This window comes from Thalassophryne amazonica, chromosome 2, assembly GCF_902500255.1.
Source record: "Thalassophryne amazonica chromosome 2, fThaAma1.1, whole genome shotgun sequence".
NCBI lineage: Eukaryota > Metazoa > Chordata > Actinopteri > Batrachoidiformes > Batrachoididae > Thalassophryne > Thalassophryne amazonica.
Window position 1 is genome coordinate 23,719,444 of NC_047104.1, and position 25,959 is coordinate 23,745,402.

General features: G+C 41.5%; 1 pseudogene; it reads right to left on the reverse strand.

Annotated features, from left to right (window-relative positions):
- Positions 1-1,808: 1,808 nt before the first annotated feature.
- The window catches only part of LOC117522933, a 247,761-nt pseudogene continuing 223,610 nt past the window's right edge, over positions 1,809-25,959 (reverse strand).

A 25,959-nucleotide genomic window follows, 5' to 3' on the forward strand; every position in this document is an offset into this window, starting at 1 on the left:
CTGGAGAAGGCCAAGGATATGCCCACACTTCTCTTGGCAGTGGCAGGAGGATGGTAACACTGCATCCAGAAAGGATTTACGCGCTTCACTGTCTTCCACATTTTATTATGTTACAGGCCGTATTCCAAAATGGATGAAATTCACTTATTTCCCTCAAATTCTACTCACACACCCATAATGACAACATAAAAGTTATTTTCTTAAATTTTGCAAATTTGTTAAAAATAAAAACTAAGAAGTCACCTGTACATAAGTATTCACACCCTTTGCTCAATACTTTTGTTGATGCATCTTTGGCAGTAATTACAGCCTCAAGTGTTCTTGAATATGATGCCACAAGCTTGGTGCACCTATCTTTGGGCAGTTTTGTCCATTGCTCTTTGCAGCACCTCTCAACCTCCAGCAGGATGGATGAGGAGCATCAGTGCACAGACATTTTCAGGTCTCTCCAGAGATGTTCAATCAGATTCAGGTCTGGGCTCTGGCTGGGCACACTCAAGGACATTCACAGAGTTGTCCTGAAGCCACTTCTTCGATATCTGGCTGGTGCTTAGGCTCATTGTCCTGCTGAACGATGAACCATCGTCCACGTCTGAGGTCAAGAGCGCTTTGGAGCAGGTTTTCATCCAGGATGTCTCATTGCTGCATTCATCTTTCCCTCTATCTTGACTAGTCTGCAGTTCCTGCCACTGAAAACATCCCCACAGCAAGATGCTGCCACCACCATGCTTCACTGTAGAGATGGTGCCTGGTTTCCTCCAAACATGACGCCTGGCATTCACACCAAGAGTTCAATCTTTGTCTCTTCAGACCAGAGAATTTTGTTTGTCATGGTCTGAGAGTCCTTCAGATGCCTTTTGGCAAACTCCAGGTGGGCTGCCATGTCTAAGGAGTGGCTTCCGTCTGGACACTCTACCATACAGGCCTGATTGGTGGATTGCTGCAGGAGATGGTTGTCCTTCTGGAAGGTTCTCCTTTCTCCACAGAGGAATGCTGGAGCTCTGACAAAGTGACCATCTAGTTCTTGGTCACCTCCCTGACTAAGGCCCTTCTCCCAGATCACTCAGTTTTGATGGGTGGCCAGCTCTAGGAAGAGTCTTGGTGGATCCGAACTCCCATTTATGGATGATTTAGGCCACTGTGCTCATTGGGACCTTCAAAGCAGCAGAAAATGTTCTGTATCCTTCCCCACATTTGGTGCCTCCAGACAATCCTGTCTCAGAAGTCTACAGAGAATTCCTTTGACTTGCTTGGTTTGTGCTCTGACTGTCAACTGTGGGATCTTATATGTAGCAGGTGTGCGTCTTTACAAATCATGTCCAATCAGCTGAATTTACCCCAGGTGGACTCCAATTAAGCTGTAGAGACATCTCAAGGATGATCAGTGGAAACAGGATGCACCTGAGCTCAGTTTTAAGCTTCATGACAGGCTGATGATACTTTTGTACATGTGATTTCTTCGTTTTATTTTTAATAAATTAGCAAAAAAAAAAACTTTTTTCAGATGAGGACAAATTATTAGCCTTCATGAAATTTAACATTTCAACTTGATTTTACATGTTTGCGTGTTAAAACGTTAAAGCACATCATCAGTTGGTTTATGCTTGTGGTTCAACAAAAAGGCCGTTATAAGGGAGCTAATAATGTGGACCCTGGTGGGTTTTGTGAAATAATTTTCTTTCTGTTTGCAAAGTAAAATAATGCAAGCATCTAAAATACAACTAGGATGTTTAGAAGTGCTCTGTTAAAAACAGCACTTGGCAAAATGTAGAAGAAAATACAGCATTTCATTTCATTTTGTCCTCATCTGTATATTGTGCTGTTTATTCACGAGAAGGCCGACGATGTTAATGAGTTTAATCTGCAACACAACAAAAAGCTTCTACAGTGTAAACTGAGATTAATACAGAAGTGGTTTCAGTCTCTGATCCTCATCATACAAAAGGTGCAGAAGCTGCAGAACCGTCTCTGGCCTTCACTCGCTGCACATAAACACTAACTGTACAAACACTGACGCCGTTTAACCAGATAGACAAGACCACCAGTGACTTTTGTACCGGCCACTAACCAGGACTTGCTGCCACACGAGAAACAGGCAGCAGTTTTGAATCTGGGTTAAGAGCTTGCCTGAACCTCCAGCTCACCCTGAGACCCCTGGTGGTCTATGTCCACACCCCGCCCCGCCCCACAATCAATACTGAAACAACGTTAGGAGATTATTCAGTCACACCTGGTAATATTCTGTGTGTTTATAATTGCGGTTAGCTCACGTCCTCACGGGCTAGCTGCTAAAAGCCAAATTAATCAAAGAGAAAGAGAACAAAGTTAAAGTCCGTCCTTCACTGGCTCCAGTCCTTTTGCTGTTGGTTCCGTCCTCCTGTTGTTTCTCTTCTCTTTCAGCAACTTGAATTCTGAAGGCAAAGCTCGCGGTATCTCACTGATACCTAGATGGTGGCGTCCGTGAAGTCTCTTCTGGTAAATCCTTTCTGTAAATACAGACACAACGCAAGCAGTCAGCCTCACGCACGTTTTCATATGTTCCTACAAATGATTTTCTTTCATACCAGGCAACAGCAGCTGTTTCTGCTCAGAATGAGAGAGGATCTTGTTTCTGTAACTGGAGGAATGTCTGGGTGCTGCCCAAAGAGCTCGTGCATGCAGCTAGTGAGAAGATCAAACTGACAACAAGGTGACCTCTGACTCCCACAGCCTGCTTTAAAGGCAGACCCTTCACCTCGTCCGTCAGTTGATCACCTATCTGGCCCCCTTTTTGACAGTGGGATTCAAATGTCGTGCAGAGGCTGTGCTCATTCATCTGAATACACTTGGCTAATTAAACAGCGGGAAAAACTGGTGCTAAGCTGGGGCGCTAGGTGCAAAGGGCACCGTTCTATTACGATCCCCCACGAGCCACAAAAAGTGCAAATTTTTAAAGCTGCACTCCAGTCATCATCTGTCTCAGTGACAGATCTCTGAAGCTTTTGTACAACAATCATGTCCACATAAATTCAGCTTTATTTGCACAATAAATAAGGGGGGGGGGGGCGATCATACCACGACACCGGCGTGTCTGAGTCTGACTTGCTACAACCAAACCAATCAAAGGGAATAATGTGATATTAACCATCAGATGACAAAATAAAACCTCTTAAAAATCATTGTAAAGTCAGTTTTAAGCAGAAATGAGTGCGATAATTGGTGAATCGTTGATGACGCTCTGAAATGACACATGCGCAGTGAAGGCAGCGACAGATCAGGACCGTGACATCAGCATGCCTCCTATCAGGATGGCTTATTTAATTCTTTTAATTTAACCTTTATTGAACCAGGTTAGTCCCATTGTGATCGAGAATGTCACAAGTTTCCAATTCACTTAACCTGCATGGTCTTTAAATGTGGGAAGAACCAGAGCACCCGGAGGGAACCCAGGCAACACGGGGAGAACATGCAAACTCCACACAGAATGGCCACAGGTGGGATTCAAACCCCATGAACAGTGCTACCACTAAGCCGCGTGCTGCCCTGGCAACTGGTTGGCTTATAAAGTGCAGACCTGGCAACTCACTCAAAAATGAAAATAATGCAGCCCCGCTGCGTTCTCAGCCAGAATTGCAACAAATGCTGCTTTTGTCTCAAATTTTTCCCAGATGGAACACAAACAGGTTTCAAGCTGTACCCACTAGGACTACCCCATTTAAAGATCTTTGAACATGACTGAAGCTGTTAAGACCATGAACAGCCACAAGTGACCGTGTAATGACTTTCAATTTGGTGAATCGGGATGAAATTTTTGAGCTAATCACCCCAACTTCAAAATTGGTGCCGATGACGGTCGTAACTACTGGGTACCCCAAGTTTGTTCAAGATTGACAAAAGATGGCTCAAGACATTATTGTGATGCTTCAAAACTCACAAAACCATGGTCTAGTGGTTTAAGCGTTGGGCTTGAGACCAGAGGATCCTCGGTTCAAATCCCAGCCTGACCGGAAAATCACTAAGGGCCTTTGGGCAAGGTCCTTAATCCCCTAGTTGCCTCCCGGTGTGTAGTGAGCGTCTTGTATGGCAGCACCCTCACATCAGGGTGAATGTGAGGCATTAATTGTAAAGCGCTTTGAGCGTTTCATGCAGATGGAAAAGCGCTACATACACTGAGGAAAATAAGTATTTGAACACCCTGCGATTTTGCAAGTTCTCCCACTTAGAAATCCATGGAGGGGTCTGAAATTTCATCTTAGGGTGCATGTCCACTGTGAGAGACATAATCTAAAAAAAAAAAAAAAAAAAATCTGGAAATCACAATGTATGAGTTTTTAAATAATTATTTGTATGTTACTGCTGCAAATAAGTATTTGACCCCCTACCAACCAGCAAGATTCTGGCTCACACAGACCTGTTAATTTTTATTTCTCACTTACCATGTTTAGAGGATGAGAACAACCCCAAGAAAACCATCCCACCGTGAAGCATGGGGGTGGAAACATCATACTCTGGGGTGTCCTTCTGCAAAGGGGACAGGACGACCTGCACCGTATTGAAGGGAGGATGGATGGGGTCATGTATTGCAAGATTTTGGCAAACAACCTCCTTCCCTCAGTAAGAGCGTTGTGAAGATGGGTTGTGGCTGGGGTCTTCCAGCATGACAATGACCCCAAACACACAGCCAGGGCAACTAAGGAGGGGCTCCGTGTGCAAAGCTGGTGAAAAACTACAGGAAAACGTTTGACATCTGTAATTGCAAACAAAGGCTACTGTCCAAATATTAACATTGATTTTCACAGGTGTTCAAATACTTATTGCAGCAGTAACATACAAATAAATTATTAAAAAATCATACCATTGTGATTTCCAATTTTTTTTTTTTTTTTTTTTTTTTGATTATGTCTCTCACAGGGACATGCACTGATGAAATTTCAGACCCCATCCATGATTTCTAAGTGGGAGAACTTGGAAAATCGCAGGGTGTTCAAATACTATATTTTCCCTCATTGTATATATGCAGTCCATTTACAATATTTTATGATGGCACAATCACATTATAACAAAAGTATAGTATTAATGCCTTTAAACAAAAATGTAGTCAAAAAATTTCAAGATGCACAGAGAACCTTTATTATTTAACAATACATAAACAGTGCACATGTGCACAGACAGACTCAATCATTAATCCTTGCTCACCAGGACATTAAATAAGGTGTGACATGTCCTTTAAATGACCTAGCCCCTACATATCGCACGTCAGATGTTTGCAACTAGTTGAAGTCTATAGCCTACTGTCTGAACACACAATTAGACTGATTAGGCTACGTCTGTGGTGACCCAATTTTATTAGACAATAGATTATTCTATTTGTTAGGCAATTTTGCAGCTTACCTTGTCATCCAAAACTTTCTGCCGCGCATCAGTGGCTGACTCAGAACCATAAGCTCTGAACCTATGCTCGAACTCTCTCTCTTCACGTGCAGCTGAGGTATCAGGTGCAAGGTTTTCAGCGAATCAATGATCAGAGAATACTGCAGTGAAAACGCTTTAAGCAGATGTTCACAGCTGTTTCAGGTGTGCGCCTTAAACACCTCTTCTTTCATTAAGAAACAATGCTCTGTGTTCTGGTCTAGTTTAATCTAGTCATCAATATATATATATATATATACTATATATATATAATATATATATATATATATATATATATATATATATATATATATTTTTTTTTGAAGTGACATTTCTTGTGTGTGAGCGTGAGATTGATGCTGAAAGCGTGAGTATCACACCAGATGCGTGAGAGTTTCCAACACTGTTTACTACTATTTGCTTGCCGTCTCAGCCAGTGTTGCCAACTTGGTGACTTTCTCACTAAATCTGGCGACTTTCCAAACCCTCTTATGGACTTTTTTTCTCAAAAGCGATTAGCAAAAAATCGTATTAATCTGTCAGTCTATATTCTCACCGAGCGGCAGCGGGTCCACATCGCCCCACAGCAGTCACAAGCGGTCAGTACACAGTGTGCTCCCCCAATGACAGCTGCAAATATCACTCCTCTGCATTCAAAGTGCAATGAATCATGCATTGCGCAATTGCAACCGCAGCTTATCGCGCCCTGTTTTAGAAGGGATCTAAAACCAAAGAATTTCTTTCTCACCTAAATGCTACTGCCTTATCACTGAATTGCAAACCTCACTCGGACTCAGTCAGTCTACATACCTCGTTTGCTGCACTCTGAGCCTAATTAGTCTCCATGGCCTTGAGAAGTTATTGTTTTTTTTATTTTGAGATGTAATGGCCAATTTTAATGGCAAAATAAATAAACAAACCAAGAATCAAGTTTATTTGCAGTTCTAAATATTGTTATGGCGTTTTACTCACTTTTTTGTCTCTCCCACGACACTATTTTTTCCTACAGCATCTGTTACGACATCATATTATGGAAATAACATGCAAATGAAGTGATGACATCATTTAGCGACTTCTAGTGACATTTAGGACAGTCAATAGTTACTTTTCTTGCTGAGGAGATTGCAACACTGGTTCCAGCCGGGGGGCACCAGGGATTTTGGACCACATGAAAAGAAATCTTACTGGGCCACCCCCATATTATTTTGTCAGTATTACAACTGTATTAGGAGCCTCTCTGGGCCGCTGTCAATCATGGGCCCCTAGAATCCTTCTCCCTATTCTTCCCTTTTTGGCACCCCTGGTCCCAGTTAATAGTTCCTGCTCGCTGCTGTCCAGTCCTGTCTGCTAGTAGTGACAGCTAATAGTTCCAGGCTGCTACTATTCGCTACTATCCATTAGACATCACAGCTCGTTGCTTCTGCTAGCTGCTATTCACTACTATCTGTTAGACGCCACAGCTAGTTGCTTCTGCTAGCTGCTATTCACTACATCTGTTAGACGCCACAGCTAGTTGCTTCTGCTAGCTGCTATTCACTACATCTGTTAGACGCCACAGCTAGTTGCTTCTGCTAGCTGCTATTCACTACTATCTGTTAGACGCCACAGCTAGTTGCTTCTGCTAGCTGCTATTCACTACTATCTGATAGACGTCACAGCTAGTTGCTCCTGCTAGGTGCTATTTACTACTATCTGTTAGACGCCACAGCTAGTTGCTTCTGCCAGCTGCTATTCACTATCTGTTAGACGCCACAGCTAGTTACTGCTGCTAGCTGCTATTCACTACTATCTGTTAGACTCCACAGCTAGTTGCTCCTGCTAGCTGCTATTTACTACTATCTGTTAGACTCCACAGCTAGTTGCTTCTGCCAGCTGCTATTCACTACTATCTGTTAGACGCCACAGCTAGTTACTCCTGCTAGCTGCTATTCAATACTATCTGTTAGACTCCACAGCTAGTTGCTTCTGCTAGCTGCTATTCACTACTATCTGTTAGACTCCACAGCTAGTTGCTTCTGCTAGCTGCTATTCACTACTATCTGTTAGATGTCACAGGTAGTTGCTCCTGCTAGCTGCTATTCACTACTATCTGTTAGATGCCACAGCTAGTTGGTTCTGCTAGCTGCTATTCACTACTATCTGTTAGACGCCACAGCTCGTTGCTTCTGCTAGCTGCTATTCACTACTATCTGTTAGACGTCACAGCTAGCTGCTCCTGCTAGCTGCTATTCACTACTATCTGTTAGACGTCACAGCTAGCTGCTTCTGCTAGCTGTTATTCACTACTATCTGTTAGATGACACAGCTAGTTGCTCCTGCTAGCTGCTATTCACTACTATCTGTTAGACGCCACAGCTAGCTGCTTCTGCTAGCTGCTATTCACTACTATCTGTTAGACGCCACAGCTAGCTGCTTCTGCTAGCTGCTATTCACTACTATCTGTTAGACGCCACAGCTAGTTGCTCCTGCTAGCTGCTATTCACTACTATCTGTTAGACGTCACAGCTAGCTGCTTCTGCTAGCTGTTATTCACTACTATCTGTTAGACACCACAGCTAGTTGCTTCTGCTAGCTGCTATTCACTACTATCTGTTAGACGTCACAGCTAGCTGCTTCTGCTAGCTGTTATTCACTACTATCTGTTAGATGACACAGCTAGTTGCTCCTGCTAGCTGCTATTCACTACTATCTGTTAGACGCCACAGCTAGCTGCTTCTGCTAGCTGCTATTCACTACTATCTGTTAGACGCCACAGCTAGCTGCTTCTGTTAGCTGCTATTCACTACTATCTGTTAGACGCCACAGCTAGTTGCTCCTGCTAGCTGCTATTCACTACTATCTGTTAGACATCACAGCTAGCTGCTTCTGCTAGCTGTTATTCACTACTGTTATTCGATCTCTACTCCCCTCCACAGCATGTCTTTTTCCTGGTTCTCTCCCTCAGCCCCAACCAGTCCCAGCAGAAGACTGCCCCTCCCTGAGCCTGGTTCTGCTGGAGGTTTCTTCCTGTTAAAAGGGAGTTTTTCCTTCCCACTGTAGCCAAGTGCTTGCTCACAGGGGGTCGTTTTGACCGTTGGGGTTTTACATAATTATTGTATGGCCTTGCCTTACAATATAAAGCGCCTTGGGGCAACTGTTTGTTGTGATTTGGCGTTATATAAAAAAAATTGATTGATTGATTGATTGACTACTATCTGTTAGACGCCACAGCTAGTTGCTTCTGCTAGCTGCTATTCACTACTGTTAGATGTCACAGTTGCTACAGCTGCAGATTTTGTACTGTTGTGTTACACTGATCTGTTGTACTTGATACAGAATTAAATTTGTCTGAGAGTTCAAAGTTGTTCTTCTTGTCTCTTTGAAGTGTTATTGCACATGGCTCAGTGAAGACTGACTTGATGAAAATATTTTTCTCCAAAATGAATGTTTTGGCTTGCCTCTACTGGTGGTTGGCTCTCACTGCGGTATTGTATCACTTCCTGTTCCGGAGCACAGCGGTGTTTTTCTGTATCTGTTAGCTGTTTAATCTGCGCAGTTAGATTGATCTAGTTATCTAGATTACGATTTGTTTCCCAGTGTAATCTTTACGTGCCTTAACTAAAGCACTCCTTCTGCTGAATCACCTCTAAATTATTTACACATTATTCACTTTGCGTGTTTTTAGGAATCCGCTAGCTTAGCGTAGCTACTAGCTCTTAGCCGATTCAGCATGGCGGCTTCTCCTGTCTCTCCCGCACTTTTCTGCTCTGGCTGTGAAATGTTTAGTTATTCCTCGGCCTCCTTTAGCAGTAACGGTACTTGTAATAAGTGTAGCTTATTCGTAGCTTTGGAGGCCAGGCTGGGCGAATTGGAGACTCGGCTCCGCACCGTTGAAAATTCTACAGCTAGCCAGGCCCCTGTAGTCGGTGCGGACCAAGGTAGCTTAGCCGCCGTTAGTTACCCCCCTGGCAGATCCCGAGCAGCCGGAAAGCAGGCTGACTGGGTGACTGTGAGGAGGAAGCGTAGCCCTAAACAGAAGCCCCGTGTACACCGCCAACCCGTTCACATCTCTAACCGTTTTTCCCCACTCGACGACACACCCGCCGAGGATCAAACTCTGGTTATTGGCGACTCTGTATTGCGAAATGTGAAGTTAGCGACACCAGCAAACCATAGTCAATTGTCTTCCGGGGCCAGAGCAGGCGACATTGAAGGAAATTTGAAACTGCTGGCTAAGGCTAAGCGTAAATTTGGTAAGATTGTAATTCACGTCGGCAGTAATGACACCCGGTTACGCCAATCGGAGGTCACTAAAATTAACATTAAATCGGTGTGTAACTTTGCAAAACAATGTCGGACTCTGTAGTTTTCTCTGGGCCCCTCCCCAATCAGACCAGGAGTGACATGTTTAGCCGCATGTTCTCCTTGAATTGCTGGCTGTCTGAGTGGTGTCCAAAAAATGAGGTGGGCTTCATAGATAATTGGCAAAGCTTCTGGGGAAAACCTGGTCTTGTTAGGAGAGACGGCATCCATCCCACTTTGGATGGAGCAGCTCTCATTTCTAGAAATCTGGCCAATTTTCTTAAATCCTCCAAACCGTGACTATCCAGGGTTGGGACCAGGAAGCAGAGTTGTAGTCTTACACACCTCTCTGCAGCTTCTCTCCCCCTGCCATCCCCTCATTACCCCATCCCCGTAGAGACGGTGCCTGCTCCCTGACTACCAATAACCAGCAAAAATCTATTTAAGCATAAAAATTCAAAAAGAAAAAATAATATAGCACCTTCAACTGCACCACAGACTAAAACAGTTAAATGTGGTCTATTAAACATTAGGTCTCTCTCTTCTAAGTCCCTGTTGGTAAATTATATAATAATTGATCAACATATTGATTTATTCTGCCTTACAGAAACCTGGTTACAGCAGGATGAATATGTTAGTTTAAATGAGTCAACACCCCCGAGTCACACTAACTGTCAGAATGCTCGTAGCACGGGCCGGGGCGGAGGATTAGCAGCAATCTTCCATTCCAGCTTATTAATTAATCAAAAACCCAGACAGAGCTTTAATTCATTTGAAAGCTTGACTCTTAGTCTTGTCCATCCAAATTGGAAGTCCCAAAAAACAGTTTTATTTGTTATTATCTATCGTCCACCTGGTCGTTACTGTGAGTTTCTCTGTGAATTTTCAGACCTTTTGTCTGACTTAGTGCTTAGCTCAGATAAGATAATTATAGTGGGCGATTTTAACATCCACACAGATGCTGAGAATGACAGCCTCAACACTGCATTTAATCTATTATTAGACTCTATTGGCTTTGCTCAAAAAGTAAATGAGTCCACCCACCACTTTAATCATATCTTAGATCTTGTTCTGACTTATGATATGGAAATAGAAGACTTAACAGTATTCCCTGAAAACTCCCTTCTGTCTGATCATTTCTTAATAACATTTACATTTACTCTGATGGACTACCCAGCAGTGGGGAATAAGTTTCATTACACTAGAAGTCTTTCAGAAAGCGCTGTAACTAGGTTTAAGGATATGATTCCTTCTTTATGTTCTCTAATGCCATATACCAACACAGTGCAGAGTAGCTACCTAAACTCTGTAAGTGAGATAGAGTATCTCGTCAATAGTTTTACATCCTCATTGAAGACAACTTTGGATGCTGTAGCTCCTCTAAAAAAGAGAGCTTTAAATCAGAAGTGCCTGACTCCGTGGTATAACTCACAAACTCGTAGCTTAAAGCAGATAACCCGTAAGTTGGAGAGGAAATGGCATCTCACTAATTTAGAAGATCTTCACTTAGCCTGGAAAAAGAGTCTGTTGCTCTATAAAAAAGCCCTCCGTAAAGCTAGGACATCTTTCTACTCATCACTAATTGAAGAAAATAAGAACAACCCCAGGTTTCTTTTCAGCACTGTAGCCAGGCTGACAAAGAGTCAGAGCTCTATTGAGCTGAGTATTCCATTAACTTTAACTAGTAATGACTTCATGACTTTCTTTGCTAACAAATTTTAACTATTAGAGAAAAAATTACTCATAACCATCCCAAAGACGTATCGTTATCTTTGGCTGCTTTCAGTGATGCCGGTATTGGGTTAGACTCTTTCTCTCTGATTGTTCTGTCTGAGTTATTTTCATTAGTTACTTCATCCAAACCATCAACATGTTTATTAGACCCCATTCCTACCAGGCTGCTCAAGGAAGCCCTACCATTATTTAATGCTTCGATCTTAAATATGATCAATCTATCTTTGTTAGTTGGCTATGTACCACAGGCTTTTAAGGTGGCAGTAATTAAACCATTACTTAAAAAGCCATCACTTGACCCAGCTATCTTAGCTAATTATAGGCCAATCTCCAACCTTCCTTTTCTCTCAAAAATTCTTGAAAGGGTAGTTGTAAAACAGCTAACTGATCATCTGCAGAGGAATGGTCTATTTGAAGAGTTTCAGTCAGGTTTTAGAATTCATCATAGTACAGAAACAGCATTAGTGAAGGTTACAAATGATCTTCTTATGGCCTCGGACAGTGGACTCATCTCTGTGCTTGTTCTGTTAGACCTCAGTGCTGCTTTTGATACTGTTGACCATAAAATTTTATTACAGAGATTAGAGCATGCCATAGGTATTAAAGGCACTGCGCTGCGGTGGTTTGAATCATATTTGTCTAATAGATTACAATTTGTTCATGTAAATGGGGAATCTTCTTCACAGACTAAAGTTAATTATGGAGTTCCACAAGGTTCTGTGCTAGGACCAATTGTATTCACTTTATACATGCTTCCCTTAGGCAGTATTATTAGACGGTATTGCTTAAATTTTCATTGTTACGCAGATGATACCCAGCTTTATCTATCCATGAAGCCAGAGGACACACACCAATTAGCTAAACTGCAGGATTGTCTTACAGACATAAAGACATGGATGACCTCTAATTTCCTGCTTTTAAACTCAGATAAAACTGAAGTTATTGTACTTGGCCCCACAAATCTTAGAAACATGGTGTCTAACCAGATCCTTACTCTGGATGGCATTACCCTGACCTCTAGTAATACTGTGAGAAATCGTGGAGTCATTTTTGATCAGGATATGTCATTCAAAGCGCATATTAAACAAATATGTAGGACTGCTTTTTTGCATTTACGCAATATCTCTAAAATCATAAAGGTCTTGTCTCAGAGTGATGCTGAAAAACTAATTCATGCATTTATTTCCTCTAGGCTGGACTATTGTAATTCATTATTATCAGGTTGTCCTAAAAGTTCCCTAAAAAGCCTTCAGTTAATTCAAAATGCTGCAGCTAAAGTACTGACGGGGACTAGAAGGAGAGAGCATATCTCACCCATATTGGCCTCTCTTCATTGGCTTCCTGTTAATTCTAGAATAGAATTTAAAATTCTTCTTCTTACTTATAAGGTTTTGAATAATCAGGTCCCATCTTATCTTAGGGACCTCATAGTACCATATCACCCCAATAGAGCACTTCGCTCTCAGACTGCAGGCTTACTTGTAGTTCCTAGGGTTTGTAAGAGTAGAATGGGAGGCAGAGCCTTCAGCTTTCAGGCTCCTCTCCTGTGGAACCAGCTCCCAATTCAGATCAGGGAGACAGACACCCTCTCTACTTTTAAGATTAGGCTTAAAACTTTCCTTTTTGCTACAGCTTATAGTTAGGGCTGGATCAGGTGACCCTGAACCATCCCTTAGTTATGCTGCTATAGACGTAGACTGCTGGGGGGTTCCCATGATGCACTGTTTCTTTCTCTTTTTGCTCTGTATGCACCACTCTGCATTTAATCATTAGTGATCGATCTCTGCTCCCCTCCACAGCATGTCTTTTTCCTGGTTCTCTCCCTCAGCCCCAACCAGTCCCAGCAGAAGACTGCCCCTCCCTGAGCCTGGTTCTGCTGGAGGTTTCTTCCTGTTAAAAGGGAGTTTTTCCTTCCCACTGTAGCCAAGTGCTTGCTCACAGGGGGTCGTTTTGACCGTTGGGGTTTTACATAATTATTGTATGGCCTTGCCTTACAATATAAAGCACCTTGAGGCAACTGTTTGTTGTGATTTGGCGCTATATAAAAAAATTGATTGATTGATTGATTGATATATTTAACTTTATGAAAAACAGGGACACTTTGGTAGTTTCCATTTATTCTTGTTCCAGTTTATTTTATAAAAGAATGAACCTTGAGAATATTTGTGTGTGTGATGTCGACACACTGCAGCAAGATGCAATATCACAGCTGGGTGTGATCACCAGTACAACACACCACATGTCACCACACCCACAGATTGCGTTGCACAATCCATGTTCTCCACATACTGTTTCCAAAATCAGGAGGTTAACTTGTGACAATATGCACGTTAGTACTGGTACATTTTGGCCTGATTTTGACAAAGGGAGCGTTTTGTGTTTCCAAGAATCCTTCCAGCATTCGCTTCAGTAGTTGGATCCATCGCTGTGATTTGTGCGTGTGCGTGCTACAAGCTGCCAGGATCACGTCCCAAGCATAAAAAAGCTTCAGCAGCAGCTGGCGGTAGTGTAGCACACAAACAGAAAGCCTTTGTTTGTGGTGTCAGAGTTACAGGAGTCGATGTGTGTGTTAAAAAGGAAGAAGACAATAGTGTCCACAGGCTGCAGAGTCCACCGCCCTGGACTGAGCTTTAAATCAGCCCAGGAGACACCGGACAGACAAAGCCAGAACGTCTCAGACAGATTCTCTGCATTCCTGCCGAGCACCATTACTCACAAGCTAAAAGGCCACAAAAGACAGCAGGTCAGACGGTGGCACCGACACACAACTGCAGCATTCACAAAGACAAAATGCAGCTCTGCTGTGTGGTTCTGATCCAGATCCAAAGAGATCCACCAAATTCAAAGCTGTACTCGTATGTCACAGCAGATCAGAAAATTAAGCTTCATTCTGCAGGACATCGTACGAGTGTCCCAGACCGTTCACAGACGCTTTTCACCAAGATTTACAAACACACCAGGAAAATACACTTAATCATAAATATGTGAACATGAACTAAAGTGATAACCTAATAAACAACAATTTTTTTTTTTCAAATAATGAGGACTAAAAGAGTTTGTAAGATAATATTGGAAAGGTTCATCTCAAAAATTAGAACATTGTGAAAAGGTTTTGTCAGGTATTTCAGAAAGTGAAATTTTATACAAAGCGAAGCCACGCGCAGCGGTGTGAAGCTTGCTCATGGTACATGGTCCAAACAGGAAGTGCCAAATTTGAGTCCACAGTGAAACAGGAAATGTCAAATGTCAAACACTTCCTGGATCAACACTTCCTGGACTGACAGACAAGATCTCGCAGAATCTTGCGGGAACTCAGTGGCAAGCTCACACTGAAATAGGAAGTGCCAAATTTTGAGTCCACAGTTAAACAGGAAATGTCAAATGTTGAACACTTCCTGGCTGGTTAAGCTAGCGCAGAGGACAGGGTTGCACTGGACTCCCCTGAAATCTGATAGGACACAGATGATTGACATGTCACGGCACCACAAGTCTGGTTGAAAAGAGCTGCATTTTGAAATTGGTGACCCATATTGACTGATAGGTCTCTCCTGTACAGTAGTTGGCATTGTGTACCACCACAAGAAGTTCTAATCCACCTTAGTAGAAGAAGAAAAATGTTAAAAGCGGCATTTCTCCTTTAATTGGAGTTGCCTTATACATACGTTTTTCAGTGATTTTAAACTAATAGGCAGCTGTTGATTCATGAGATATAATGTGAAGATGCTCAGGCTGAAAGAAATACAGGTACTTTACTCCTCTGTTCTGTATAAAACCTGTGTAACCTCTTAATTTTACTCCCTGAAGGACTTATTTTTAAATAATGTCTTCATTTTGCTGTCTGAGTGACAAACCAGTAAACTTTAAAACCAGTAAACTTTCTTTAACCTCAAACTGAAAGCAAATCTCTATAACTTGATATAAATGAATTAAAAAATATAAAATACAGCTTCCTGATGAAGAGGAGAGTGTAGAGGAGGATTTTCTTCAACTGAAAATTCTGTGTAAGCAGTGCAACAAATAGTGACCGTGTGATATTTGGGCGGGCGCTACTCACACTACCATCCACTACATGGCAGTGTTCTATGCATTTTGGTCCATCTACTGGATGGCAGTGTGCCCAAATATCACACGGTCACTATTTGATGCGCTGAATCACACTTAACAAACAGAATTTTCAGTTTTGCAAATGCCATTTTTTTACAAATAAAAAAAAGACATATTTACAAATACACATTTATTTATGAAAATCAATACCCACGTTACAGTAACTTGTGCATTGGTTTTTACAAATAAATAAACCAACCAACCAGTGATGAACAGAGGCTCATTTTCCCATAATGCCTTTTGGCATTTGTGTGTTAATGTTCAAACCTTCAGAATTACCGCATTATTTTAAAATAAAAAGATATGTGTTATATTTTCACTTAGTAAAAATGACAGAGTTGACATTAATGTAGATAAACTCTCCGGATTAATTTGGTTTATAAATCAAAACCATTAGTCAAACCTGCTTTGCTTTTCATGACTACTGCCTCACGTCTGGGGCCCTGTATGGTGAATGTAAATGACTCTTCTTTACAGTAGCGGGCAGGGCACATAAAGATAGAAGCTCTGACTCATTGGCTGTGTTGGGTTTGTGATCACCTTTGATTCTACTCAGAAGCTTCGCCAGTGCTTAAACTCAAACTGGCTTGTCAGTAGCTAACAGTGTACTGGAGTCAATACTGAAAGTTAACATATAGCTCTTGCTTCTGCTAAATTTTTTAGTTGTTTAGCATTATAAAAGTTAACTTTTCAGTTAGCGGATCAGCGGTTATCAAAGCTAACTTTTTGGTTAGCTTTGCCCGTCACTGGTTTTAGCCATGCTAATGCTGCCCTGAAGCATTTATTCAAAAAAAAACATCTGAAGGAGATGCTGAAGAGCTTTGTCCGGGACATATACATATTATATTCAGGGCTGTGAAATGAAAATTGTGAAACCTGAGGAAAATTTGCAGGGGGTCTGGGGGGGGGATACAGCTCCCCAGGAGCCGGGGTCTAGGGCCCTGTGGGGCCCCAGAATTAAATTTTTATCTAATGATACTTTTTCAGCATCTCCTGGAAGAACAAATCTCAAAATTAGTGGATATTTAAATGATCCTATATTCAACCTTTTATTTGACCTGTCAGTGATGATGTTGAAATAAAAGAAAATGACATGGAAGTAGGACACGGAATCATTTTCCTTTTAACTGTAAACCAAATTATGCATTAACTCAGAACAATTAAACTACATGAAATTTATGAAGACTGAAAAGACTGTTACAGCATTTCAAAAACCACAGCTAAAGCTTGTAGAATATTTGGAAAATCATGGTAAAATATCAATAACATACCTTATAGTAAAAAGCCACGTATATTCTTGTGTAAATTCATGCAGCCTAAATCCATTCAAAGCCACGATGTAATGAAAGAAAGTCCAGATTAGTGAAAAAAAGTCACATAATCTTGTCTAAAATCCTGTTTGAACAGCAGAATGTTTATTTTCCAGGGAGAGAAAAATTCTTACCGTGTTTCCTGAGATGGCACAGTTTACTTTTCCCGTTTCTTTTATTTTTCAGGTGTGTTGATGAAGCCAGCGACAATTCCACGGATTCTTGTCCTTATAAGACTTTTTCAAAAAGACTTTCTCGCCATCTTCTTTCTGTGCGACGTTGGTCTGTGACACAGGCATGCTGCACAAATCTTCTTTTAAAAACTTGAAAGCTCTGAAAGTTTGGGATGTGCACATGCTAAGTTTAGCTTAAGCGTCGCACAGGAGCCGCACAGCGTCGCCGCAGCAACCAACCAGTCCTGCTTTACGACAACTGTCATAACGGCTACGCTTTGAGTGGCATTTTTCCTCCGTGAAACTCTGCGGATCCGAGGAAACTGATTTGTATCTGTAACACACAGATCAGTGTCCGCGGACGTGTAAAACCTACATGATGTCGTAAAAAAAGAGAACGCTTTGCGATAAGCATTTTAAAAACTCAGTGATGTTCATGATTAAAGAGTACATCACTAACACCCCACCCCCCTCCCCATGATGAAATCTGCGGAATCCCGCTTTCACAGCCCTGTATATTCTAGACTCATTACAAATTAATTAACATGTTTCAAGCAATTAACATGTTTCAATTCAGAGTATACGCCCCCTGGCCCACACTCTGAATTCTTAGATGAATTTGGTGTGTTCATCTGTAACTTTTCAATGAGTGCAGATAACATTCTGATTATTGGTGGCTTTAACATTCATATAAATAAGCCTTCTGATCCCCTCTGCAAATCATTTATGGAAATTGTGGATGCATTAGGATTTCAGCAATGCATTCAGGATTCAACGCACATTAGTGGAAATACCCTGGATTTGGTTCTTGCACGTGGTATTGCTGTCACGAATATTGATATTGAGTTACACTGACAAATATAACTCCTTCGAGCATCTGATTCTCTGCTCTGCTCAGGATATTATGTACTGCCAAGGTCAGAAGAATAAAAATTAGCCGTATTACTTTGTCACCATATATAGGCCTCCTGGCCCATATTCTGAATTCTTAGATGAATTTGGTGGATTCATCTTTAACTTGTCAACTAGTGCAGATACCATTCTGATCATTGGTGACTTTAGCATTCATATAAATAAGCCTTCTGATCCCCTCTGCAAATCATTTATGGAAATTGTGGCTGCAGTAGGATTTCAGCAATGCATTCGGGATTCAATGCATGTGATTCTCGCACATGGTATTGCTGTCACAAACATCGACATCATGCCTCTTGCATCGGTGTTCTCTGATCACGAACTTATTACAACCCCAATTCCAATGAAGTTGGGATGTTGTGAAAAATGTAAATAAAAACGTTCATATAAATAAGCCTTCTGATCCCCTCTGCAAATCATTTATGGAAATTGTGGATGCATTAGGATTTCGAGAATGCATTCGGGACTTAGTGGAAATGCCCTGGATTTGGTTCTCGCACGTGGCATTGCTGTCACGAATACTGACATCATGCCTCTTACATCAGTGGTCTCTGATCACTCACTTATCAGGTTTACAGTTTCACTGCCGTGTTTAGTGGAACAACAACCTTATTCATCACTACGGCAATGCATCAACTCCTCAACTAAGACTGAGCTTGAAGCTAGACTGGCTGATGTCTTAGCTTCACGTCTGGCACATACCCAGTCAGTAGACAGTCTTGTGTATCGTTTAAACTCAGTGCTCAAAACTACACTCGACATGATTGCATCACCTTTGTTAAAACCGTGCTCCCCCAAAACACAGTCACCTTGGTTCAATGATTACCCACGTGGCCTCAAGCATAAGACTAGAGGTCTAGAACGGAAATGGCGTAGTTCAAAATTAGAAGTATTCCACCTTGCGTGGCATGATGCTATCTTAGACTATAAGCATGCATTACTGGCTACAAAGCGGACCTATTACTCTGATTTGAACAACAAAAACAAGCATAACTCAAAGTTCTTGTTCGACACGGTGGCAACACTTATTCATGGACAACCACGTGTAGTTTGCTCTACTTCGACAGCACAAGATTTCCTGGATTACTTTGAGAAGAAAATAGAAGACATTAGGTTAAACATATCACAGCATGCCTCAACCCAGCCACTACACCCTGCTAATGAGGTGGGCACCATTACTGAGGTATTACCTAGATTTACAGAAATTGAGAGTATCTCTCTAGGCATGCTGACAAAACTCATTAACGGTAACAAAAATCACAACCTGTTTATTTTATCCTATACCAACAAAACTGTTTAAGGACCTGTGGCCCACTCTTGGGCCGACTGTGCTGGAAATTATTAATCTTTCTTTAACTTCTGGATCTGTTCCTAAATTTTTCAAATCTGTAATGATTAAACCACTACTTAAGAAACCTAATTTTGACCCTAGTGTGTTGAAAAACTATAGACCGATATCAAATCTATCATTTTGCTCTAAAATTCTGGAAAAAGTGGTTTCACGGCAGCACGTGGACAATCTTACTGAGAATAATCTTTTCGAACCACTGCAGTCTGCTTTTATAAAATATCATTCCACAGAGACGGCTTTCACTAAAGTGGTGAACTGAGTGGTGAACTGCTTGCAATAGATTCGGACACCACTACTGTTCTGGTTCTGTTAGATCTCAGTGCTGCATTTGATACTGTGGATCATCATATTCTACTCGATAGGCTGGAGAATCATTTTGGGATTACAGAGAATGCCCTTGCATGGTTGACGTCATACCTGACCAGTCGATCCCACTGTGTTTTGTACAACCCCAATTCCAATGAAGTTGGGACATTGTGTAAAATGTAAATAAAAACAGAATACAATGATTTGCAAATCCTCTTCAACCTACATTCAATTGAATATGCCACAAAGACAAGATATTTAATGTTCAAACTGATAAACTTTGTTGTTTTTGTGCAAATATTTTCGTCATTTTGAAATGGATGCCTGCAACACATTTCAAAAAAGTTGGGGCAGGGCAACAGAAGACTGGGAAAGTTGATGAATGCTCAAAGAACACCTAATTGGAAACACGTGAGTGTCATGATTGGGTATAAAAGGAGCATCCCCAAAGGCTCAGCCATTCACAAGCAAAGATGGGGTGAGGATCACCACTTTGTGAACAACTGCATGAAAAAAATAGCCCAACATTTCAAGAACAATGTTTCTCAATGTTCAACTGCAAGGAATTTAGAGATTCCAGCATCTACAGTCCAGAAGATTCAGAAACTCTGGAGAACTTTCTACACGTAAGTGGCAAGGCTGAAAACCAACACTGAATGCCCGTGACCTTTGATCCCTCAGTCGGCACTGCATTAAAAACCGACATCATTGTGAAAAGGATCTTATCGCGTGGGCTCAGGAACACTTCAGAAAACCATTGTCACTTAACACATTTCACTGCTACATCTACAAGTGCAAGTTAAAACTCTGCCATGCAAAGCGAAAGCCATACAACAACAACAACCAGAAACGCCTCCGCCTTCTCTGGGCCCGAGCTCATTTGAAATGGACAGACAGTGGAAAAGTGTGATGTGGCCTGATGAGAAATCATGGACGTCGTGTCCTCCGGACAAAAGAGGAAAAAGGCCATCCAGATTGTTACCAGCGCAAAGTTCAAAAGCAAGCATCTGTGATTGTATGGCGGTGTATTAGTGCCCATGGCATGGGCAACTTACACATCTGTGATGGCACCATCAATGCTGAAAGGTACATCCAGGTTTTGGAGCAACACGCTGCCATCCAAGCAAAATCTTTTTCAGGGACGTTCCTGCTTATTTCAGCAAGACTGCCAAGCCACATTCTGCACAAGTTACAACAGCATGGCTTCATAGTAAAAGAGTGTGGGTACTAGACTGGCATGCCTGCCGTCCAGACCTGTCGCCCGTTGAAAATGTGTGGTCCATTGTGAAGCACAAAATATCAAATCAAATCAAATCAATTTTATTTATATAACGCCAAATCACAACAAACAGTTGCCCCAAGGCGCTTTATATTGCAAGGCAAAGCCATACAATAATTACGGAAAAACCCCAACGGTCAAAATGACCCCCTGTGAGCAAGCACTTGGCGACAGTGGGAAGGAAAAACTCCCTTTGAACAGGAAGAAACCTCCAGCAGAACCAGGCTCAGGGAGGGGCAGTCTTCTGCTGGGACTGGTTGGGGCTGAGGGAGAGAATCAGGAAAAAGACATGCTGTGGAGGGGACCAGAGATCAATCACTAATGATTAAATGCAGAGTGGTGCATACAGAGCAAAAAGAGAAAGAAACACACAGTGCATCATGGGAACCCCCCGGCAGTCTAAGTCTATAGCAGCATAACTAAGGGATGGTTCAGGGTCACCTGATACAGCCCTAACTATAAGCTTTAGCAAAAAGGAAAGTTTTAAGCCTAATCTTAAAAGTAGAGAGGGTGTCTGTCTCCCTGATCCGAACTGGGAGCTGGTTCCAGAGGAGAGGAGCATGAAAGCTGAACGCTCTGCCTCCCATTCTACTCTTAAAAACCCTAGGAACTACAAGTAAGCCTGCAGTCTGAGAGCGAAGCGCTCTATTGGGGTGATATGGTACTATGAGGTCCCTAAGATAAGATGGGACCTGATTATTCAAAACCTTATAAGTAAGAAGAAGAATTTTAAATTCTATTCTAGAATTAACAGGAAGCCAATGAAGAGAGGCCAATATGGGTGAAATATGCTCTCTCCTTCTAGTCCCTGTCAGTACTCTAGCTGCAGCATTTTGAATTAACTAAAGGCTTTTCAGGGAACTTTTAGGACAACCTGATAATAATGAATTACAGTAGTCCAGCCTAGAGGAAATAAATGCATGAATTAGTTTTTCAGCATCACTCTGAGACAAGACCTTTCTAGTTTTAGAGATATTGCGCAAATGCAAAAAAGCAGTCCTACATATTTGTTTAATATGCGCATTGAATGACATATCCTGATCAAAAATGACTCCAAGATTTCTCACAGTATTACTAGAGGTCAGGGTAATGCCATCCAGAGTAGGGATCTGGTTAGACACCATGTTTCTAAGATTTGTGGGGCCAATAAGTACAAGTACAATAACTTCAGTTTTATCTGAGTTTAAGAGCAGGAAATTAGAGGTCATCCATGTCTTTATGTCTGTTAGACAATGCTGCAGTTTAGCTAATTGGTGTGTGTCCTCTGGCTTCATGGATAGATAAAGCTGGGTATCATCTGCGTAACAATGAAAAGTACAGAGATGAGTCCACTGTCTGAGGCCATAAGAAGATCATTTGTAACCTTCACTAATGCTGTTTCTGTACTATGATGAATTCTAAACCCTGACTGAAACTCTTCAAATAGACCATTCCTCTGCAGATGATCAGTTAGCTGTTTTACAACTACCCTTTCAAGAATTTTTGAGAGAAAAGGAAGGTTGGAGATTGGCCTATAATTAGCTAAGATAGCTGGGTCAAGAGATGGCTTTTTAAGTAATGGTTTAATTACTGCCACCTTAAAAGCCTGTGGTACATAGCCAACTAATAAAGATAGATTGATCATATTTAAGACCGAAGCATTAATTAATGGTAGGGCTTCCTTGAGCAGCCTGTAGGAATGGGGTCTAATAGACATGTTGATGGTTTGGAGGAAGTAACTAATGAAAGTAACTCAGACAGAACAATCGGAGAGAAAGAGTCTAACCAAATACCAGCATCACTGAAAGCAGCCAAAGAGAACGATATGTTTTGGGATGGTTATGAGTAATTTTTTCTCTAATAGTTAAAATTTTATTAGCAAAGAAAGTCATGAAGTCATTACTAGTTAAAGTTAAAGGAATACTCGGCTCAATAGAGCTCTGACTCTTTGTCAGACTGGCTACAGTGCTGAAAAGAAACCTGGGGTTGTTCTTATTTTCTTCAATTAGTGATGAGTAGTAAGATGTCCTAGCTTTACGGAGGGCTTTTTTATAGAGCAACAGACTCTTTTTCCAGGCTAAGTGAAGATCTTCTAAATTAGTGAGACACCATTTCCTCTCCAATTTACGGGTTATCTGCTTTAAGCTGCGAGTTTGTGAGTTATACCACGGAGTCAGGCACTTCTGATTTAACTTCTCTTTTTCAGAGGAGCTACAGCATCCAAAGTTGTCCTCAAAGAGGATATAAAACTATTGACGAGATAATCTATCTCACTCACAGAGTTTAGGTAGCTACTCTGCCCTGTGTTGGTATATGGCATTGGAGAACATAAAGAAGGAATCATATCCTTAAACCTAGTTACAGCGCTTTCTGAAAGACTTCTACTGTAATGAAACTTATTCCCCACTGCTGGGTAGTCCATCAGAGTAAATGTAAATGTTATTAAGAAATGATCAGACAGAAGGGAGTTTTCAGGGAATACTGTTAAGTCTTCAATTTCCATACCATAAGTCAGAACAAGATCTAAGGTATGATTAAAGTGGTGGGTGGACTCATTTACATTTTGAGCAAAGCCAATCGAGTCTAACAATAGATTAAATGCAGTGTTGAGGCTGTCATTCTCAGCATCTGTGTGGATGTTAAAATCGCCCACTATAATTATCTTATCTGAGCTAAGCACTAAGTCAGACAAAAGGTCCGAAAATTCACAGAGAAACTCACAGTAACGACCAGGTGGACGATAGATAACAACAAATAAAACTGGTTTTTGGGACTTCCAATTTGGATGGACAAAACTAAGAGTCAAGCTTTCAAATGAATTACAGCTCTGTCTGGGTTTTTGATTAATTAATAAGCTGGAGTGGAAGATTGCTGCTAATCCTCCGCCTCGGCCCGTGCTACGGGCGTTCTGACAGTTAGTGTGACTCGAGGGTGTTGACTCATTTAAACTAACATATTCATCCTGCTGTAACTAGGTTTCTGTAAGGCAGAATAAATCAATATGTTGATCAATTATTATATCATTTACTAACAGGGACTTAGAAGAGAGAGATCAATCAATCAATCAATTTTTTTATATAGCGCCAAATCACAACAAACAGTTGCCCCAAGGCGCTTTATATTGTAAGGCAAGGCCATACAATAATTATGTAAAACCCCAACAGTCAAAACAACCCCCTGTGAGCAAGCACTTGGCTACAGTGGGAAGGAAAAACTCCCTTTTAACAGGAAGAAACCTCCAGCAGAACCAGGCTCAGGGAGGGGCAGTCTTCTGCTGGGACTGGTTGGGGCTGAGGGAGAGAACCAGGAAAAAGACATGCTGTGGAGGGGAGCAGAGATCGATCACTAATGATTAAATGCAGAGTGGTGCATACAGAGCAAAAAGAGAAAGAAACAGTGCATCATGGGAACCCCCCAGCAGTCTACGTCTATAGCAGCATAACTAAGGGATGGTTCAGGGTCACCTGATCCAGCCCTAACTATAAGCTTTAGCAAAAAGGAAAGTTTTAAGCCTAATCTTAAAAGTAGAGAGGGAGTCTGTCTCCCTGATCTGAATTGGGAGCTGGTTCCACAGGAGAGGAGCCTGAAAGCTGAAGGCTCTGCCTCCCATTCTACTCTTACAAACCCTAGGAACTACAAGTAAGCCTGCAGTCTGACAGCGAAGCGCTCTATTGGGGTGATATGGTACTACGAGGTCCCTAAGATAAGATCGGACCTGATTATTCAAAACCTTATAAGTAAGAAGAAGAATTTTAAATTCTATTCTAGAATTAACAGGAAGCCAATGAAGAGAGGCCAATATGGGTGAGATATGCTCTCTCCTTCTAGTCCCCGTCAGTACTCTAGCTGCAGCATTTTGAATTAACTGAAGGCTTTTTAGGGAACTTTTAGGACAACCTGATAATAATGAATTACAATAGTCCAGCCTAGAGGAAATAAATGCATGAATTAGTTTTTCAGCATCACTCTGAGACAAGACCTTTCTGATTTTAGAGATATTACGTAAATGCAAAAAAGCAGTCCTACATATTTGTTTAATATGCGCTTTGAATGACATATCCTGATCAAAAATGACTCCAAGATTTCTCACAGTATTACTAGAGGTCAGGGTAATGCCATCCACAGTAAGGATCTGGTTAGACACCATGTTTCTAAGATTTGTGGGGCCAAGTACAATAACTTCAGTTTTATCTGAGTTTAAAAGCAGGAAATTAGAGGTCATCCATGTGTTTATGTCTGTAAGACAATCCTGCAGTTTAGCCAATTGGTGTGTGTCCTCTGGATAGATAAAGCTGGGTATCATCTGCGTAACAATGAAGATTTAAGCAATACCGTCTAATAATACTGCCTAAGGGAAGCATGTATAAAGTGAATAAAATTGGTCCTAGCACAGAACCTTGTGGAACTCCATAATTAACTTTAGTCTGTGAAGAAGATTCCCCATTTACATGAACAAATTGTAATCTATTAGACAAATATGATTCAAACCACCGCAGCGCAGTGCCTTTAATACCTATAGCATGCTCTAATTTCTGTAATAAAAGTTTATGGTCAACAGTATCAAAAGCAGCACTGAGGTCTAACAGAACAAGCACAGAGATGAGTCCACTGTCCGAGGCCATAAGAAGATCATTTGTAACCTTCACTAATGCTGTTTCTGTACTATGATGAATTCTAAAACCTGACTGAAACTCTTCAAATAGACCATTCCTCTGCAGATGATCAGTTAGCTGTTTTAGATCTAATGTTTAATAGACCACATTTAACTGTTTTAGTCTGTGGTGGAGTTGAAGGTGCTATATTATTTTTTCTTTTTGAATTTTTATGCTTAAATAGATTTTTGCTGGTTATTGGTGGTCTGGGAGCAGGCACCGTCTCTACGGGGATGGGGTAATGAGGGGATGGCAGGGGGAGAGAAGCTGCAGAGAGGTGTGTAAGACTACAACTCTGCTTCCTGGTCCCAACCCTGGATAGTCACGGTTCGGAGGATTTAAGAAAATTGGCCAGATTTCTAGAAATGAGAGCTGCTCCATCCAAAGTGGGATGGATGCCGTCTCTCCTAACAAGACCAGGTTTTCCCCAGAAGCTTTGCCAATTATCTATGAAGCCCACCTCATTTTTTGGACACCACTCAGACAGCCA